Raw genomic sequence first — 16,665 nt, 5'->3', positions numbered from 1 at the left:
CATATTGTACTTCATGCTAGTGGTAAAATTTCATTCATATAACTTGCGTTTATTTGTGAAAAAATTGGAAATTTGGCGAAAATTTCGCAATTTTCCAACTTTGAATTTTTATGCCCTTAAATCACAGAGATATGGCACACAAAAAAATTAATAAGTAACATTTCCCACATGTTTACTTTGCATCAGCACAATTTTGGAACCCAATTTTTTTTTCTTAGGAAGTTATAAGAGTTAAAAGTTGACCAGCAATTTCTCATTTTTGCAACACCATTTTATTTTTACGGACCACATCACATTTGAAGCCACTTTGAGGGGTCTATATGATAGAAAATACCCAAAAGTGACACCATTCCAAAAACTGCACCCCTTTAGGTGCTCAAAACCACATTCAAGAAGTTTATTAACCCTTCAGGTGCTTCACAGGAATTTTTTGAATATTTAAAAAAAAAATGAACATTTAAATTTTTTTCACAAAAAAATACTTCAGGTTCAATTTTTTTCATTTTACCAAGAGTAACAGGAGAAGTTGGACTGCAAAATTATTGTGCAGTTTGTCCAGAGTTTGCTGATACCTGATATGTGGGGGGAACCACTGTTTCGGCGCATGGCAGAGCTCAGAAGGGAAGGAGCGCCGTTTGACTTTTTCAATGCAAAATTGGCTAGAATTCAGATCGGACGCCATGTCACGTTGGGAGAGCTCCTGATGTACCTAAACAGTGGAAACCCCCCACAAGTGACCCCATTTTGGAAACTAGACCCCCCAAGGAACTTATCTAGATATGTGGTGAGAAATTTGAAGCAACAATGGCTTCACAGAAGTTTATAACGTACAGCAGTACAATTAAAATCACCCCCAATTCTTATTTTTCCAAGGGTAACAGGACCATAAAAGTTATTGTGCAATTTGTCCTGAGTACGCTGATACCCCACATGTGGGGGTAAGCCACTATTTGGGCGCATGGCAGAGCTCGGAAGGAAAGCAGCGCCATTTGACGTTTTTGGCTGGAATTGAGATCGGACACCATGTCGCGTTTGGAAAGCCCCTGATGTACCAAAACAGTGAAAACCCCCCCACAAATTGCACCATTTTGGAAACTAGATCCCCCAAGGAACTTATCTAGATGTGTGGTGAGCACTTTGAACCCCCCAGTGCTTCACAGAAGTTTATAACGCCCAGGCATGAAAATAAAAAAAATTGTATTTTATCCTCAAACATGATCTTTTAGTCACCAATTTTTTTATTTTCCCAAGGGTACCAGGAGAAATTGGACCCCAAAAGTTGTTGTCCAATTTGTCCTGAGTACGCTGATACCCCATATGTGGGCGAAAACTACTGTATGGGCACACGTCGGGGCTCGGAAGGGAAGTAGTGACGTTTTGATGGAATGGTCTGCGGCTGTCATGTTGCTTTTGGAGAGCCCCTGATGTACCTAAACAGTGGAAACCCCCGACAAGTGGCCCCATTTTGGAAACTAGACCCCCTTAGCAACTTATCTAGATGTGTGGTGAGCACTTTGAACCCCCCCAGTGCTTTACCAGAAGCTTATAGCGACCGGGCGTGAAAATAAAATAATTGCATTTTTTCAACAAACATGATCTTTTAGTCCCCCTTTTTTTATTTTCCCAAGGGTACCAGGAGAAATTGGACCCCAAAAGTTGTTGACCAATTTGTCCTGAGTATGCTGATACCCTATATGTGGGGGTAAAACACTGTTTGGGTGCATGGCAGAACTTGGAAGGGAAGGAGCACCATTTTACTTTTTCAACGCAGAATTGGCTGGAATTGAGATCAGACGCCATGTTGCATTTGGAGAGCACCTGATGTGCCCAAAAAGTGGAAACCCCCCAATTCTAACTCCAACCCTAACCCCAACACACCCCTAACCCTAATCTCAGCCCTAGCCCTAACCCTAGCTCTAACCCTAATGGGAAAATGGAAATAAATACATTTTTTTATTTTATTATTTTTCCCTAACTAAGGGGGTGATAACGGGGGGTTTGATTTACTATTTATGGCGGTTTTTATATTTGGCAGCTGTCACACGCTAAAAGACGCTTTTTATTGTAAAAATAGTTTTCACATCACCACATATTGAGTGCTATAATTTTTCAATTTTGACCCACTGAGTTATGTGAGGTCTTATTTTTTGCGGGACGAGTTGACGCTTTTATTGGTATCATGTTCGGGCAGGTGACATCTTTTGATCGCTTTTTATTCTGATTTTTGGGACGCAGAGTAAACAAAAACCAGCATTTCATGAATTTCTTTTGGGGGGTGCATTTACACCGTTCTGCGTGTGGTAAAATTGATAAAGCCCTTTTATTCTTCGGGTCGGTATGGTTACAGAGATACCTCATTTAGGTCATTTTTTTATGTTTTGGCGCTTTTATGCAATGAAAACAATTTTATATAAAAAATAATTATTTTTGCATCGCTTTATTCTGCGATCTATAACTTTTTCATTTTTTCACTGATGATGCTGTGTGGCAGCTTGTTTTTTGCGGGACAAGATGACGTTTTCAGCGGTATCATGCATATTTATATGCGTCTTTTTGATCGCACGTTATTACACTATTTGTTCGGCGGTATGATAATAAATCATTATTTTTTGCTTTGTTTTTTATTTCTATTTTTTAAGGGGTTCGCTAAAGGGGTTAACTAATGGGACAGTTTTATAGAACAGGACAGTAAAATCTGGCACTCCTTCCCTTCTGAGTTCTGCCATGCGCCCAAACAGGGGTTTACCCCCACAAATGGGGTATCAGCGTACTCAGGACAATTTGCACAGTAACCTTTGGGGTCCAATGTCTTCTGTTACCCTTAGTAAAATAAAAAATTGGTGGCAAAAAAATCATTTTTGTGAAAAAAATATGATTTTTCACTTTTATGCTCTACGTTATAAACTTCTGTGAAGCACTTGGGGGTTCAAAGTGCTCATCATACATCTAGATAAGTTCCTTAGGGGATCTAGTCTCCAAAATGGTGTCACTTGTGGGGTTTCCACTGTTTAAGCACATCAGGGTCTCTCCAACGCGATAAGCGTCTGATCTCAATAACAGCCAATTCTGTGTTGAAAAAGTCAAACGGTGCTCCTTCCCTTCCGAGCTCTGCCATGCACCCAAACAGTGGTTTACCCCCACATATGGGGTATCAGTATACTTTGGACAACTTGCACAACAACTCTTGTGGTCCAATTTCTCATGTTACCCTTGGAAAAATATTGGGGGCGAAAAGATCTTTTTTGTGAAAAAAGTATGATTTTTATTTTTATGGCTCTACATTATAAGCTTCTGTGAAGCACTTGGGGGTTAAAATTGCTCACCACACATCTAGTTAAGTTCCTTAGGGGGTCTACTTTCCAAAATGGTGTCAGTTGTGTGGGGTTTCCACTGCACATCATGGGCTCTCCAAATGACATGGTGTCCGATCCTATTTCCAACCAATTTTGCATTGAAAAAGTAAAACGGCGCTCCTTCTCTTCCGAGCACTGCCATGCATCCAAACAGTTGTTTACCCCACACATATGTGGTATCAGCATTCTCATTACAATATGCACAACAACTTTTGTGATCCAATTTCTCCTGTTACCCTTGTAAAATAAAAAATTGGATCTGAAGTAATATTTTTGTGAAAAAAAAATTAAATGTTCATTTATTTTTAAACATTCCAAAAAATCCTGTGAAGTACCGGAAGGGTTGATAAAGTTCTTGATTGTGGTTTTGAGGGTTGCAGTTTTTAGATAGATGTCACTTTTGGGTATTTTTTTTATCATATAGACCCTTCAAAATGACTTCAAGTGATGTCATGTGGTCACTAAAAAAAAAAGGTGTAAAAATGAGAAATCGCTGTTAAACTTTTAACCATTATAACTTCCTAGCAAAAAAAAATTTTGGTTCCAAAATTGTGCTGATGTAAAGTAACCATGTGGGAAATGTTACGTATTAAGTATTTTATGTGACATATCTCTGTAATTTAAGGGCATAAAAATTCAAAGTTGGAAAATTGTGAAATTTTCTAAATTTTCACCAAATTTCCGTTTTTTTTTTCAAAATTAAACACAAATTATATCAAATAAATTTTACCCCTGTCATGAAGTACAATATGTCACAAAAAAAAACACTGTCAGAATCACTGGGATACATTGAAGCTTTCCAGAGTTATTACCCCATAAAGGGACAGTGGTCAGAATTGTAAAAATTGGCCTGCTCATTAACATGCAAATCACCTTTGGGGGTTAACGGTGTGAACTCAGGCCATGTGAATGCAATTTAAATGTTTGAGTGTGATGGTGCAATATGTCAGAATTTAGGGTTCCACTTTAAACTTTTGCCCAGGGCACCACTTTGTCTAAAACCAGCCCTGATTATAGATGTATTCATTACAAAAGAGAACTTGTACTATATTGTTCTCAGCACCTGTATAATAGTTTCATCACATCGTCAGGACAAGTATTCATCCTGTCATAGCAAACTATTTCATTTTTCAATCCCTTACTTGAGCAGATATCTTTAAATAGAGCAGGGATCTTTGAACAAGTAATGCATTGGGGATGTATTAAAAAGATATAACTTTGCTTTCCACAGTGAGAAGTATTTTCTGAAACTGTGATGTCCATTTAAAAAAAATGTCTTGCTTGTGTAGAACGCTTTTAAAATATTCAAAATTGAAATGCAAAATAGAGCTAAAGTAATTTCAAAAAGAGGCATTGGGTTGGATCCTCAGTGTGAACTTTCTCTTATGTAACAGCTGAGAAAACTGTTTCAGTCTAGCTCATAATAAGAAGAGAGCAAAGAATCTGTGGGAACTCGTTCTGACCGATGCCTGTTTGGTCTCATGTTCTGCTAGATCTAGGAAATGAGTGTTAGATCCAAAGGCTTTAAATGACAAAAGCAACCACATAATCTGATCTGACACGAGACTCAAGGTCAGGTGAAGATTCTCTTCTATCAATGCCTAGATAATGCTATAGGGAAAACTATTCCCTTCTAAAATAGTACATCACCTGGAATCTGTGTTATAAGTTCAATGTTTACGAAGCTTGATATAACATTTAATTAGTATTTTCTCAAAGTACTTCCTATTTGTAAAAACATGGTTATTACTAATATTTTAAAAAACGTGGGAAGTTTTCTGAATTGGCGCATTTATATAAAACCTATTTAAACCCTTAATGACTTATGACATGCTACAGGAAGTCCATCATAAGTCGTCTCCCTGCCTTTGAGTGTGGCTCACACACATGGCCCTCATTTTTCTTGGCAGATGATGGCTGTGTTATTCAACCATCATTTGCCTCTAACTGCCGCTGGCAGAGTTTTGCTCCTCCCGCGGCACGTAATCTGTTAAATGCCACTGTCAATCTGTGATAGTGGCATTTATCGCACGCTGTAAGGTGGGTGTGCCGTCCTGTCCCCTCACTGGTGTTCCCTTGACATGATCGCAGGACACCGATGGATTTTCATGGCACCTAGGAATCTGCTGAAGACCCCTATGTCTGTCATTACAGTACTCCTGTGGAAACTAACCTATGGCTGCCATTCATAGGAAATATGCAGAAGTTCTGTAGCACTACTGTGTACAGCATACCAAGACATTTTGGACAATTTTATGCTTCAAACTTTGTGAGAATGATTTGAGACAGGCCTTTCCCCAGTGTAAAGCCATGGTTGAGTGAGTTTGGTGTGTAAGAACTGATCACTCTGATCAGAATTATTTTGTTTGAATGCTTTTCCTGTCTGAAAAATACAGCAAACATGTTGATGCTATAGAAATAACATATAATAATATAATATATCATTCCTATTTTGGCTGCTACAATTGTAGTGACTACCAAAGGTAGTATTAAATGACATTGTTTGGAGTCTCATTGATTATTTATATGTAATTACAGATAATAACCAATATTGTTGACTAAATCATCTCTATAGCACATTATGGTCACAATAACTGATAGAACATTTGCCTTGGTATAGTTTAGACTGTAGCAGAAGGCATAATGATGAATTGTAACATTTATAGCGAAGCTCAACAAAGTCTGCATGGGACCCACTATAAATCTTAATGAAAAAAACACACATTCAGCTGCAAAATCAACAATTCTGGACATCATTCTACCACCAAGTGCACATCTCTATAAAGAAAGTCAGGGTAAAAAATGACCAATATTTCAGGTCTAATAGTCCTCATTGTGCTAAAACACATTTTATTACATGTGGGTTAAATCTAGGGTGTTTTCAAGGTCAATTTCAAGTGAACAAGAGGTCATGGTTAGGTCACTTCTGCTCCCATGCAGGTCAATAACGCCTTTTCCTTTCATACAATATAAGCTACACATACCCGATCAATCCTGCCATTGCTGTTGCTGCCCAGACTGGTAATGAACACTGTATAAATGTACTCTATCATCACAAAACATAATTTTTAACTACTTTCCCTTTCCATGTAAAACCTTCTGCTGTCAAATTCTACATCCATCCATGCGGCAGAGACTAGCAAAAGTGAGAAATCATGCTTTGGCTGAGGTTGGTAAAAGGTCACAACTGACAGACACGAAGGTTAAAATGCCGACTTAAAATACTGCTCATTACCGCCGCCATTTGCTAACTATCTTTCTTCATATTCCACATTCATGCTTTACCTTAATATATTCTGCTTGTCATGTAGGAGATTAATCGTTATTTTGGCTGAAAATAATTTACATACAGTTCAGCTACCTAAGACTTGAATTTTATAAGAGACTGCAGACTAGGAAATGGTGAAATATAAAGACTTAATATGTTTTAAATACTTATTACAGAAAATCATTGAAAATTGTAAGAAGTGGGATGAGGGTTAGACAAAGTAAGTAATTTCTTAAGCAAGAATTTATGAATTTTAAGAAAATAATCCACCTTTAAATTCAGGGACTTGTGCCAGGGTAAATTAAATCATGAGTGAGCATGTAAAATAATGTGACCAGGACTGAACTGAAAACTACTTGTGAAAATTGATGTATCACAGTAGTAAATATGAAATGCCAACGATGACTTTATTCAAACTCTATGACAGAATCACTGACTGGGTGGATCAGGGAAATGCTGCAGATATAGTATATCTTATATAAAAATAATATATATAAAAAGTGCCTGCGCTGAAATATCCACACTTGTTTTGTAGAAAACCCAGGTTATAAAACTATAACTATACGTCACCAGGGTTTGAAAATCAATAAAAAACTGTGCAATGGACATATAAAATATGGGAACACTGTAGACAAAACTATTAATACCTCAAAATGTGTCAAAACGTATACTCCAATACATATAAAGGAAGCGGGAGTGTGGCCGCTTTCTTAGAGCTGAACTGATTTAGTAAAGCACCCTGGTTGCGAGACTAAAAGTCCCCAAATTGGTTTGCAAATCAAATAGAGGCATTTTTAAGAAATTAAGCCCATAAAGCAATAAAAATGAAATACAAATCTATGCAGTGAATCATGAGAATTATAGGAGCATTATGAGCAAACCTGTTAATACCTCAAATGTGTCCAGCAGTGTGTTCCAGTTCATATAGAGTGGGCGGGAATATAACCACTTCCTTGGCGCTGGACAGGATTAGAGCTCCATTGCTTGAATAATTTTGCAGCGCCTCCTTTACCGCATCTGATACTTTATATTAATAGAGAAAACAAAAACAGAAGGCGGCATTGCCTTTCCTCCAACAGTCAATTAACAGAGAACTGTCTCAGCCGGTGACAGTCTCTTAATGTACTCACTGCTCCCTTGGTGCGCCAGCGATCTTCACAGCACGGTCCACAGCGTTATGCCGCCGGCTGTAGAGTAGGCACAGGACCTTCGTGACATCAATGGTCACCTGGTCGGGTATAGTAAGTAAAGCGGACCAATTCCTTTCCAGAATATTAATATTCTGTTTTTGTTTTCCTTTATATGTATTGGAGTATACGTTTTGACACATTTTGAGGTATTAATAGTTTTGTCTACAGTGTTCCCATATTTTATATGTTTATTGCACAGTTTTTTATTGATATGCAAACCTTGGTGATGTATAGTTACAGTTTTATAACCTGGGTGTTCTACAAAACAAGTGTGGATATTTCAGTGCAGGCACTTTTTATATATATTATTTTAAACTACAACAGTGTGGTGTGTTGTCTTGTCATGCAGCGGGTATCCCCCTAGAAGTACTAGTGCCCCCAACTATCTATTCTATATAGTATATCTTGACTTCAGCAAAGCATTTGACAAAGTATCTCACACAATCCTTATTGAAAAAATGACTAAGTATGGAATGGACAAGGCAACTGTTAGGTGGATTCATAACTGGCTTAGTGGTCAGACCCAAAGATTGGTCATAAATGGCTGCACATCCAGTTGGAAGAATGTCTCAAGTGGGGTACCACAGGGCTCTGTCCTGGGCCCTGTATTGTTCAACATCTTTATCAACGATTTAGATGAAGGAATTGAGGGTAAACTGATTAAATTTGCTGATGACACAAAGCTAGGAGAGATAGCTAATACTAGAGAAGAGAGAGGGAGGATTCAAAAAGATATAAATAAACTGGAGCAGTGGGCAACAACTAACAGAATGGTTTTTAACAGGGAAAAATGCAAAATACTACATCTGGGCAATAAAAATGAAAAAAGCATATACAGAATGGGAGGAATAGGGCTAAGCAACAGCACATGTGAAAAAGACTTGGGTATACTAATAGATCACAGACTGAATATGAGTCAACAGTGTGATGCAGCAGCAAAAAAGGCAAAGGCAATTCTAGGATGTATTAACAGACGCATACAGTCTAGATCACGTGAAGTCATTATTGCCCTCTACTCCTCTTTGGTCAGACCTCATCTGGAATAATGTGTCCAGTTTTGGGCGCCACATTTTAAAAAAGACATCAACAAACTGGAGCAAGTTCAGAAAAGAGCGACCAGAATGGTGACCGGTCTGCAAACCCTGTCTTATGAGGAAAGGTTGCAGGATTTGGGAATGTTTAGCTTGCAAAAGAGAAGACTGAGAGAAGACATAATAGCTGTCTACAAATATCTCAAGGGCTGTCACATTGCAGGAGGATCATCTTTCTTCTCATTTGCACAAGGAAAGACTAGAAGCAATGGGATGAAACTGAATGGGAGGAGACACAGATTAGATATTAGAAAAAACTTTTTGACAGTTAGAGTGATCAATGAGTGGAACAAGCTGCCACGAGAGGTGGTGAGTTCTCCATCAATAGAAGTCTTCAAACAGAGGCGGGACAGACATCTGTCTGGGATGATTTAGCGAATCCTGCTTTGAGCAGGGGATTGGACCAGATGGCCCTGGAGGTCCCTTCCAACTGTACGATTCTATGATTCTACCACAACCAGGAACAAATACTAACTCCCAAGTGTGAGTTTCCTAAATTCAACTACCCAGATTTTACTTTCCTTGAGCACTGTGAGTATAAGAAAGGAGTGGTAGATTGGCTCACTTAGCTGCTTTCAGAAGTAGGCACAGGAACATTTTTTATACTGTTTTTTTAAACACGGAATAAACCAGTGGAAGATTTCACAAAATAAACATGGCCTGGCATAACGGCAAAACAGAAGATAACTTCTATAAGTTATCCATATGCCTATAGGATGTGCCCTCTTTGGAAACAACAAACTTCACTTCCCACTGGAGCTCCAGACTGGAGACTTATTTGCCTCCAAACACACAGACAGAAAAAAACTTAGTGGTCGGTCACTTAATTTCCTGAACCACACTACTGGGGAGAAGATATGGTGAGTGGCCGTTGCTTCCATCTCTTACAACCACTCACAAAAAAGTCAACCCTGCCATGGCCAATTAGCGCTCACAGCACATGACATGCTGAAGAGAAACTTCTGAGTTTCACATCATGGAAGAAAACAACCTTCATGACACAAATCTCCCCTTACATACATTGCCAATGACACTGTCACAAGGGGTAAAGAATTAGAAACATGCAAGGACTGGTGGTAATGAAATTTTATTTTTGTGCCTTTAGTCTTTAGAATGTCAACTGACTAGACAGACTCTTTAAAGTTTAGTAAATGTCCAGCCAGAACATGATTTTTATTTTAGAGGGTTCAAAAATGTAATGCTGATGATTTTTTGTTTTTATTGTGTCATTATAGAAGTTGAAACTTTATTTTTTATGATGCAAAGTTCAAAATAGTTTGCAAAATTAGTTTAAAGATAAATTATTATCTTGTCTGCCTGCAGCCACCACTAGAAGAAATGCCTAATCTCAAAAGGGTTCTTGGGGAATAGAAAATAATAAAATAAGTAAAGGAAATAACATACTAAATTTATTCAATAATTTTAATTAGCAGTAGGTAATTACTAAATAATTAAAATGGCTGCCACTTTTTTACACTGATATCAACTAGTCCTAGAATGCAAGGGGAGGAGTCATGAGTAGTGATGAGCAAGCACTAAAATGCTCAGGTGCTCGTTGCTCGGGTGAGCAAATTGGAATACTCGGGTACTCGGACAGAACAACGAGCCCAATGTAAGTCTATGGGAGACCATAGCTTTTTTGCCGCGATCCCCCCGGGGGTCCTTTAAAGGTCTACAAAACTTCTGAAAATGATGGAAACACTGCTCAATTGACACGGGGACATCATGGGGATCGCCCCTGAAAGCACTCCTGTCTCCTAGTTCACAGCTTTAAGCAATTTTTTCAGAGTTTCATGCGATTTTTACCGGTGCACCAAAAAACATGCCAAAACGTAACCAAAATGGATTTTGCTGGGAGATATGTTAAGGTAAATCCTTTCCAGGTTAATGACATGCATATAAGACAAAATAATTAACCCCTGACGAAAATGTTCCTCCCCACTTGGGATATGTTCAGACGCAGCGTTTTTGAAGCGTTTTTCAACTTTAACATTACTTTCAAACAATACAAATGCATTCACTGGGAAATGTCATTGTAACATTTACCAACCCTAGCTAGCCATGTGGTGTGTGACACATAAGCAGACACATCTTGTTTCATTTATGAAGGGGTACTCTTAAAGTCACACAGCCTATTTTTACAAGGGCATCAGGCAGCATTAATCTTCTTGAGGCTGTGTGCCCACGTTGCGTTTTTTTAAGCGTTTGTGCCAGATCAGGCGCTGCAGAAACACTTAAAAGAAGCTTCCAATTAAATTTAATGCATTTTTGGCTTCTTGTGCCAAAGCATGCGTTTTTAAACACTTAGAAAACGCTTGGCGGCTAAAAACGCAGCATGCTCATTATCTTCCACATAGCTGAGCGTTTTTAGCCATTTCCAATGTTCCCAGAAACCGCGCTGAAAAAAATGCATCAAAAATGCACATTTTTTGTGCAAAAATCATGCCCTGCTGACAAGTTACCTGCACCCCAATATGCCTTTGAAACCACATACTGGATGGACCCAGAAAAATCAAGTTCACAATATGCATTTTGTACTCCCGTCCTCTTTTTGTTGCGCATTCACAGCAAGGCCAGCCCTGCTGCATAGTCATATGCACCCCATTACGCCTTGGAACCCACATACTGGATGGACCCTTGAAAATCCACTTCACAATATTCATTTTGTATTCCCGTACTCTTTTGTTTACACAGTGACAGCAATATCTGCCCTGCTGCAGTCATATGTACCCCATTACACCTTGGGGGCGGAAGCCAGATTTTAGGTTGTCGAAAAGCAAGTTACATGCAACGAGAGAGGAAAGTTCAGCGTGGACGTGTTGCTCAAGGAGTTTGGAAGAAAACAGCAAAAAGCAGAGAGGTTTACCCGTCCAGGCCTCCAGACAAATGCAGGTTACGGGCTCACGTATTTTGGTCAAAATATCAGCTAATACCTTACATTTTTTATGTGTTTTTCGCATTTTTTATTCAGGGTGCAGTTGGGCCCATTTGGTCTTGTAAATTGTGGTGTTTGTTCACATGGCATGCATTTTGATAGCGCTGGGCAGCTTGCCTGATCTAATAGAAGGGTGTCGCTATTAGGCTGTTAACCTGGATGCTGTGCATTGCCATAGTGTGAACAGCGCCGCATGCAAGTTTTTTTATTGTGCATTAATGTACCAGGCAACCGCCCCCTCCATGTATCGTTAGGCTGTGAGCGGTTGTTTCATCGGTATTCTTGCACCTGTGTTGCTATCTTAATTATATGGGTCCACTGCATCCTGATAGGGCATTTGTCTGGAGGCCTGGACGGGTAAACCTCTCTGCTTTTTTGCTGTTTTATTGTATTATTGGAGGATTTTTAAGTCCTCTTTTTGTGCTATTTCAGAGTCAAGGAGTTTGGAATCAAATGGGAGTAAAGATATGGAGCGATAGCTGGACATAGCGCTTGGGTCAAGGAATGGATTTTTGAGGATAGGTGTAATTGTGGCATGTTTGAAAGCAGAAGGAAAGGTACCAGAAGTTAGTGATAGGTTGAAGAGATGGGTTTGAGATGGATAAGTGTAGTGGTGAGGTTGGGGAGGAGGTGGGATGGCATGGGGTCAAGGGCACAAGTGGTGAGGTGTGATTTGGAGAATAGATAAGCAAGCTCTCCTTCAGTGATTTTGGAGAGGGAAGTTATGGGTTTAGGGCATTGGTCTGGTATACAAATGGGTTGTGGTGGTCGGACAAGAAAGACTTGCCTTGTTTGGTCTATCTTAATTTTGAAGTGTGTGGCAAAGTACTCGGCAGAGATTAGGGAAGTCGGAGGGGGCAGTGGTGGGCAGAGGAGGGAGTTAAAAATGTGGAACAATTGTTTTGGGTTGTGCGATAAGGAAGATACAAGGGATGTAAAGTAGGCCTGTTTAGCAGAGGTGAGAGCTGATTTGACAGCGAATGTTGCTTGTAATGATGTTAAGTCATCTTGCGAGTATGTTTTCTTCCAACGCCGCTCTGCAATTCTGGATACTTACCGAAGCTTTTCATTGATGTCATTGTGCCAGTGTTTGTTGATTCGTTGCACTCTGCTATGCATGACAGGGGTGACCGAGTCGATGGTTGATGCAAGAGTGGCAGTGTAGAAACTATTGGCAGTGTCTGTGTCATGGAGTGAAGCTATGGAGGACAGTGGTAGAATAGAGTCAAAGACTATGCGAGTGTCTAGATTTGTGAGGTTTCTGTGGGGGTGGGCAAGTTGGTGGACATGGGTGACAGGTAAGAAGGACAGTGATGAGAACACAAGTAGATGGTGGTCAGATAGAGGGAGAGGGGAGGTTGTGAAGTTAGATAGGGTGCAGAGGCGGGTAAAAACTAGGTCTAATGTATGTCTGTCTGTGTGGGTGTCTGAGGAGGACCACTGAGTAAGTCCAAAAGATGAAGTGAGCGACAGGAGTAGGGTTGATGCTCATGTACTAATCATGCTCCATTGGCCCCTCCATTGCAGTGATGATTGCCCCTTCTTTCTCTTCACGTCTCTTTTCTCCCCCATCACCCATTTAATTCATTTTATGAAGAAAAGAAAAAAAAAATGTTTTTCATATTTACTTCACTGACGATCCCCATACAGGCACAGCTCTACTTCAGGTGTAATGGTACAGGACGGCGCATAGGCGATGACGTGATCATGTCCGTGGCATCACCTGACCGGAAATCGAGAGGGCAGAGGGAGCAGGAGCTACACAGCCATCAATGTTAGATGGCCGTGGAACTCCGAGAAAGCTCCCACTGCCCAGGTGTACATCACGCACATCTTTATTACACAATGTTGCCCGGTGAGCAGAAGCAGAAGAGACGGGGCACGGGCCCTCCTCTGCGCCACTGCCCACCGGGCCTCATACAGCAATAAGGGCAGTAGTGACCTGATGGAGGCTCTGATTGGGGTTCAGCCAGGAGACCCAATGTGCTGATCCAAATTTTTTGGGATAAAATGGATGCAGTGAGGAATTAGAAAACCACATTTCCTAATCAAAATTGTTTAGGCTAATACTCTAATGCAGGCACTAGACCTCATTTCACAATCAAAATCTTTTGTGCTAATTCTGTGGCAAAACCACACTATATCAGCCAATAAATACTGACTTAATTTAGTGACAGGTGACTGACAAGTCTGGTCTTAGGGTTGTGTAAAAGCAGGTTAAAAAAGGGGAAGGGTACATACAACACATTTGGGAAAAAGTGAGGTCGTGGTGGAAGGGGGAACAGGCTTGATGTTCGACATGTAAATTGGTTAAGTGTTCATGTTAATGAATCTTCAACTGAACAAACACTGTCTCTTCCTATTCAAAGTCCACTGGCAACATCTGTTCCTGGACGGGCTACTCGATTCTCTTTCTTTGGCAGCCACACAGCGGTTTGTCTTTTAGATAAGGCTCAGAAATAGCATGTGCTCCAGTGGATGGCAAGCACCGCATCAATTGGCCTCTCCTTCTCTTCCTTCACCTTAACATCACACCTAGTACAATCCTCAGAGGTGGCACCCCAATCACCCTTATTTCCCTCGGTGTCACAAAATTCCAAACTCCCAACTGATTGCGGGGAATCATGAATGGACCATCCTCCAGAGCTGTTCACACATTCAGAGGAGGAAAGCATCTGCACCAATGAATAAAATGTTTTCACATTGTATCCAGGGCTGGACGAAGTAGGTTCCAAGCAGAATCCAGACCCTCATCACCAGAAATTAACCACCGAGGTTGGAGGTGATCCTGATGAGACTGAAATACCAGAGGCACACACAAATGTACTGTGGTGTCAGGGCAGAAAGAGGAGGGTGAAACTCAGGGTCAGGAGTGTGAGAACAAATAGGATGATGAGGTTGTAGATCACAGTCGTAGGTGTGCAGTTTGCAGGGGTGCAAGGGTGGCCTAGACTATGCCTTTCTTGAGACCGCAAAGGATGACACTACTCACAGTATCTGCCAAATTTTCAAAAAAAACTCAGTAGAGACAAAAATGGCAATAATTTGACAACTACATGAATGAACCGCCACTTGCGCGATGAACATGCATTAGCCTGGCAATCTCACTGCGCTAAAATGCCGAGGAGCATGCCTCACCAACCATTGGCCCTTCCATCTACCACATCTGCTGCTTCTTCCTCCTCCTTCAAAGTGCCAAGTGTTCTTACACAGGTCTCTGGCTGCAGAAAATCCACTTGCTTACCCACTACAGTCGGAGTGAGTGAGAGACCATCAGCTGTTATGGAAGTGGACATGCCTGTTGTTTTTGTGTCATTTAGCACAACACATCTTTCTCAATCCACCATAACACCTCTGCCTGCACCTCACTCACAGTCCAGCAGTTTGTCCTGTTTACCCAACTCCAACCTCTTGCAGCAAAGTAGCCAGCCCACTGTCCCGGAGTTGTGGTCACATAAAAGAATGTTTCCTCTTACACATTCCAAAGCTTAGAACTTGAACTCAACCATCTCCAATCTGTTGGTTATGAAAATGCTGCCTTTCTGCCTGGTGAATACAGACCATTTCAGAAACTTGATGGCCATGGCAGTCCACCAGTGCCAGTTGCCCAGCCGCCATTACTTCTCTAAGAAAGCTATGCCTGCACTACACCAGCAAGTCACAGGCAACATCACCCATTCCCTGAAAAAATATTGTCTGCCAGGATGCATTTCATCACTGACACCTGGAAGAGCCAAAATGGCTAGGGGCATTACATGTAGTTGACTGGGCATACTGGTTCAGTATGTCTTTTGCATAGCCTGAAGCAACACAGTTCAGACGTAGTGCAAATCACGCTTGCGGAGTAGGCATAGATAAAAGGACCTCTGCACCCTTCTGCACAGTTTTGAAATGGCTACTAAGATGGTTAGCACTGAAAATGCCATCATCAGCATCACTATTCTGGCCATCTACATGATGGAACACACTTTGAATAGTCTGCGTGAGGAGGTGAGAGTACCAAAAGAAGAGGATGAAGCAAAGGAGGGTAACAATATCTCAAGGGATAACAATATCTCAAAGTTTAGTACTATCATCTCACAGGTGGGTACCATGGGAGGATGGATTACAGTGATTGAGGCGGGCTCCTGGTAGCAGGCAAACTATTAATGAAGGTGCTGGATGTGCAACAGTCAGAAGATGAAGAGGATAATGATCCCCTCTCATGGTTGGCGGGAGGAGATGGAGGAAGTAACCGTGAGTGTTACCCCACCGACAACACACCATGGACTTGGACATAATGGAAGCCCCTGACACATGAGCGCCTTCAACATGATACCCATATTTTAAGGGTTAGAAATAATGCTGACTACTGGGTTGCCACTCTGTTAAATTAATGACACTAGAGTAAATTTTGTCAGATGCTTCCCGTGATGGAGTATCTAAACACACTTGTAGACAACCTGAAGAGTTGTTTTCCCCAAGACAGAAGTGAGGTACACAGTGTGCATCACCGTTCTAGTCATCCAACCCAGGGAACATCAAGGCATCATCAGAAAAAAAAAATCATCAGCGGCAGCAGCAGTGGAAGTTGCATGAGCAATTTCAGTCAGTCGTTACACACATTTTTAGACTAGCCCATGCACCAGCAGAACAGAATACAAGTCTGACCCTGTGTGAGTGACTGGAAAGGATGGCACAGGAGTATCTGGAGCTCAATATCAATGCCATCAGGTGCAATTTGGACCCTTTTGCATTTTGGTTTTCAAAAATGGAAGAGTGGCCTGAGTTCGCCTATCACACCTTGGCAGTTTTGTTATGCCCAGCAGCCCCAGCATGCCCAGCAGCC

Source organism: Dendrobates tinctorius, unplaced genomic scaffold (genome assembly GCF_039654945.1).
Source record: "Dendrobates tinctorius isolate UK_male_01 unplaced genomic scaffold, ASM3965494v1 ptg000003l, whole genome shotgun sequence".
Lineage (NCBI taxonomy): Eukaryota > Metazoa > Chordata > Amphibia > Anura > Dendrobatidae > Dendrobates > Dendrobates tinctorius.
The sequence above is the reverse complement of the archived record's forward strand: the minus strand, read 5'-3'. Positions refer to the sequence as shown.